The sequence below is a fragment of the Columba livia genome, chromosome 27 (genome assembly GCF_036013475.1).
Source record: "Columba livia isolate bColLiv1 breed racing homer chromosome 27, bColLiv1.pat.W.v2, whole genome shotgun sequence".
Classification (NCBI taxonomy): Eukaryota; Metazoa; Chordata; class Aves; order Columbiformes; family Columbidae; genus Columba; species Columba livia.
In genome coordinates this window covers 2604798-2609944 of record NC_088628.1, presented here as the reverse complement: position 1 = coordinate 2609944, position 5147 = coordinate 2604798, and the positions used below count along the sequence as shown (strand labels likewise).

The 5147-nt window shown below is 50.2% G+C and overlaps 1 long non-coding RNA gene across 1 annotated transcript; it reads left to right on the top strand.

Moving 5' to 3' along the window:
• Window positions 1–644: 644 nt before the first annotated feature.
• Window positions 645–4790, top strand: LOC135576482 (uncharacterized). Its single transcript, XR_010468253.1, has 2 exons — window positions 645–1009; window positions 3375–4790. It is a non-coding gene; the product is annotated as an uncharacterized LOC135576482 (long non-coding RNA).
• Window positions 4791–5147: the final 357 nt, after the last annotated feature.

Sequence of the window (5147 nt, the reverse complement as noted above, 5' to 3'; positions counted from 1 at the left end):
GGGGTAACTTTCATAGCGTGCGTTGAGAGAAGAGACAAACTTTGAAAGCTGGCAGTCTCTTATTGCTGGACAACTCCTGTTACCTTTCTGCTTGGGTGAATTCAGAACAAATGCAGGGATAATGTTATGTACCAGGCCTGGCCTTATTAGAGACGTTCATTCTCTTGCTTTTAAGCTGCCCTGTTGTTTTGAAGGGGGCTGGTACATGGTGCATGTGTGATACCTGCTCTGCCTCAGGTGCACTCAGCACACCCGGGATTTGGGGGTCGCACGTGAACAGGCCAGTGAGAAATCAGAGCTGCTTGCAGACCCTGTTTGTCACCCCAGGGAGTTTGATTTCAGTGGGAACTGGGGCTGTGGGAGAAGCCAGGGCTCAAATTAGGGGTTCGTTTTCTTCTAGGTGTGTCTTGTTTTTACCATCAGTAACTGGTTTTGTTGGGCTGTAAAGAAATATCCACTGAAGTTCAAAATTATTTGAACCAATAAGCCTTGAACCTTCTCGTTTAGGTGTTCGGTGCTAACAGCATTAAATCTCATATTACTGGGTTGGAGATTAATGGGTTGGAGAAGCCTAAAGACATTTCTCTTGGATGTTGCCCTTGGAGAATATGTGCTCATGGATTTTCTGATCTTCACACGCTCAGGTTTCCTGGTGCGGGGCAGTTCCTGGGGCTTTGTCCAAATCCTCCAGTCAAACCCTGGGAGTTTGGGCTCTGGTTTGCTCAGATGGGAGCTCCAGCGTGGAAATGGAGCCTCGGAGCGGCAGCGTGCTCGGCGCTGGAGTTCGATGCTGTATTTAACCCCTGCTGAGGAGAAGCCTTTGAACAGGGAACCTCTTTTGACCTTTGGTTGTGCCTCTAACGCTTTATTCTCCAGCCAGTGATGAATAAAAGTCCTGGAAAGTCCTCAAAGCCTCGAAGCAAGCAGCTTTCAACCAGCTCTCCCAGTGGGCTTGCAGTAAAGTGCTCAGGAGGGACACCTGAAATTCTGCCTGGAAAACCAACAGCAGGTAACACGGCGTCACCCCCACCCCGTGTGGCCGCTCTGCTCCGTCTGCACTGGTGCGGTGCCCCTGCTTCCCAGTCAGACCAGTGCAACTGGCCGCTGCGTTGTCCCTCCCTCCTCTTCCTCACCTCCATTGTTAGGGCCGTGATTCAGCACCGGCCTTACAGACACGTTTCAGCTCGCCCCTGTGCGCTTTGGCAGAGGCTCAGCGTGTGCCTCAGGATTTTCCCCGGTCGCAGTGGATTAAGGAGGGCTGGGGCAGGGCTCTGGTACCCCTGAGCTCATCCGCTGCGCTCTGAAAAATCCCATTTTCACTTTATCAGCAGCTGCAGGGCTGTCGTGGGCAGCGGAGAGGAAGGGAGGAGTCATGTTAGTTCTTGCTATTGGGAATCAAAAAGGCACAAGAGATGCAGAAAGCAGTGCTGATTAGGAGAGGAAGCCCAGGCCATGGCTTGGAATTGCTGGCCTCAATTTTATGCTCTTTCCTGGGCCATCTGCTGTGTCCCAGTGCTGGCCATAAGGCAGACCCCTTGGAGCTCTTCAACACACCACTTACCCTTGTTAGATCCTTAGGGACGGGGTGGCAGTTTGGAACACACAACCTTTGTGGCTTTCTGGGTTACTTTGGGGGTTGTGCCGTACCACGCAGGGCTGAGTCCACACCTAAATCACAAAATCCCGGAATGTCAGGGGTTGAAGGGCCCTGGAAAGCTCATGCAGTGCAATCCCCCCATGGAGCAGGAACACCCAGATGAGGTTACACAGGAAGGTGTCCAGGCGGGTTGGAATGTCTGCACAGAAGGAGACTCCACAACCCCCTGGGCAGCCTGGGCCAGGCTCTGCCACCCTCACCCCAAACAAGTTTCTTCTCATATTCAAGTGGAACCTTTTGTGTTCCAGTTTGCACCCATTGCCCCATGTCCTGTCACTGGTTGTCACCAGAAGAGCCTGGCTCCATCCTCCTGACACTCCCCCTTTCCATATTGATCCCCAGGAATGAGTCCCCCCTCAGTGTCCTCTTGTCCAGCTCCAGAGCCCCAGCTCCCTCAGCCTTTCCTCACACGGGAGATGCTCCACTCCCTTCAGCATCTTGGTGGCTGCGCTGGACTCTCTCCAGCAGTTCCCTGTCCTGCTGGAACTGAGGGGCCACAACTGGACACAATATTCCAGGTGTGGTCTCCCCAGGGCAGAGCAGAGGGGCAGGAGAACCTCTCTGACCTACTGACCACCCCCTTCTAACCCACCCCAGGTACCATTGGCTTCCTGGCCACAAGGGCACAGTGCATATTGCGTATTCGTGCAGCTGTCAGTGGTCCCAGTCTGTCCCTCTGTCCTGGTGCCCCAGGAACTCGGGGGAGCAGATCGGTTACAGATCACTGGGATCTCCAGCCCGCTTGTGCCACAGCGCTGGAGATCTGCCAACTTATAATTAGCCGTCATGAATAATTCATTGCAGATGCTGCGTCCATCAGATCTGACAGCCGTAATCGTTTTGCCAGCAAAATATGGGGTTTGTCTTATTTGTGAAAATGATTCAGGCAGCATTTTTTTAAATAGAAGAGGGAGGGGTACTTGTGTCTGTGCCTGTATATAAATATATATATTACAAATATATAAAACATATATATCTCCAGGCAGACACACGTATATGCTTTGCATCCTTGTTCTATAATAAAAACTGTGTTTGTATAGCATGGATCAGACCTATCAGTGATGTCACTGATTAAGCCAATTGGATTGCAGCAGGAATCAAGACATATTTATATCTGCTCTCTTTTACAGTCTAAAAATATCCTGTAATTCTGAATGGGATGTGTTTTTAGGCAGCTGCATTTAGAAACACCTCCAGAGCCACGTTTGGTGGTTGGTTTTGGAGATGAGAGTCTCAGGGTCCTGGCAGGAGCCCTCGATCTCCTGTCTCTTTAAGGCTCCGTCACACTCTCCTTCTCTGTGCTTTCATTCTTAAATACGGGATGTGTCCAGGCTTTATTAATTTATAACAATAGCTGATGGTGCTGGGGAATGAATGGGGCTATGAAATATCTGACATGGCAATTAGGGCTGCTAGCGCAGCGAGGCCTCGTTTTTGCTGGAAGGGAAGTTGCTGTGAACCAAGGCTAATTAATTGCTTTTGAAAAAAAAAAGAAAAAAAAGAAAAGAAAACACACACAGATGATCTGGGCCAACGTTCCCTTCCTGTCGTGGTGTAAATCTGGAGCAGATCCGCTCATTTTTGCATGGTTACGCGTTGCGTGTGCGGAGCCCTAGATAGCACGCTAAGGGTGATAGTGCAGGCAGAGGTGTGTGGTGCAGACCAGCCGTTTCCTCCAAAATCAGCCACTGCTTATTGCTGCACACTCTAATTCCAGAGGCACACGAAGCACCAGAATCAGAGAGATGATCTATGGTGGAAGGAGAGAGATGTCGATCCGCTCCCACGTGCTGCGACCTGGGTGGTTTTCAGTGTTCAGAAAGGGTCCTCAGATGTGCTGGCCCAGAGCAGGGTGGACACCGACTACATCCCGACTCACCCTCGCTTGCCGGCAGCTTGAAAACAAGGGTGACTCCAGTAATAAAATGCTGTGCAGTGACAACCAGCAGCGGGAGAGACGCCGGCAGGAGGTCACCTGTGTTCCCAGCTCCTTTCCCCAGCTCTGCTCAGTGATCCCAGGCAGAGTGTGACACCACCTGCTAACACAGCGCTCAAGATGACTGATCCGAGTAGAAGTGACAGCTCCTGGCAACACATCACAAGCCTGAAAATTCAAACCAGGCTCTCCAAAATGTTGAGCTGAGAGTCAGCGAGGTGGATTCTGGCTGCTGCCCCCTGTGACGGGCTCCTGAGGTACGTGTGGGACACGGAGAGGGGACATGAGTGATGGGACAGGTGGCTGGGAGTGTTGTGTCTGCACAAGGGCTTCCGATGGCCCCATTAGAAAGAACACGGAGCACTGGGACCCTGGTTGTTTTTTCTTTCTCAGCCAGCACTTAAATGCCAACACAATAAGAAACACAATGCATTATTTAAAAGCCACTGTGCTTGACCCTACAAGGAGCTTTTCAATCGCCTGAATGTCAAGGAGAAAGATGTTGCTGTTTCACTGGTGGCCAGTGGGTTAAACTCCTCCTCGTTGACAATGTGACCGGGGTGAGATGGTGCTGAGGTGAACGTGTGTGTGGGTGCACGAGGGGCTGCGTGTGAACCCCGTGGAGTCACCCCATGGAGCAACCCCTGGAGCTGTCGCTCTGGGCTGGGAAAGCCAAGGGAAAGGAAGGAAAACCAGTTTAAGAGCAGTAGCTCTTAGAAGAAGCCGTTCAGACCTATCAAGCTGCTCCTCAGCTGTATTTCACCTGCTGCCCCCGCAGCCTTTTCTTGGGGCAAAGCAGGTTTGGCCACGGGCTTTTTATTGCTTGTTTATCAAGCTGCAGACCCTTCTTGTGCACTAACTTCTGTTAGCAAATTGTTTCCAACCTCCTGTCCCGTTCTCTGCCTTCAGAAGAGACTTTTTCCTTCGCACAAACTTGCAGTGAAACCCCTTGCAAGGCTGCAAAGTCATTAGCTGCGAGTCACTGTTGGAATGAGGTTGTGAGCAGTAGCAGAAGTCAGAAACTGGGATCTCTCTGTAAGCAAAAATCCTCAATCACTGTATAACAATCAGTGGTGTATCTCTATATCTAGCAAATGTTGTTTTGGAGATGAGAAAAGGTCACCAGTCGCAGTGTGGCATTTCACCCTCTGACCTCATTAGAGGTTTTTCCTGAGTAAATCACTAGTTTTATTTGTTTAACAATGAGACTGACTGTTTTTTCCCCTGTCTGCACGAAATATGAGCCAAAGCATCCTTTGCAGGATGAGATGTACCGTGTTAAGAGGAGAGATACTTAGTGCTTTAGATGCTTTTCACATCCAAAGCACCTGAAAGGTGATTCAGAGTAAAAGTGAGAATTAAGCCCATGGGTGTGTTGATGTGAGAACATGTTTTACTGGGCAAGGCCATGAACTCAGGTGCTGGGTGCATCACGGGCTCTCTGTCCTGGGTAACCGGCGTGGAATCATTCAATATTCAATTGCTAAATAACTGGAGCCATCTTGGTCGCAAGCTGTGGTTTTTATTATTCTTTCCTCCATGGTTATTTTGCTG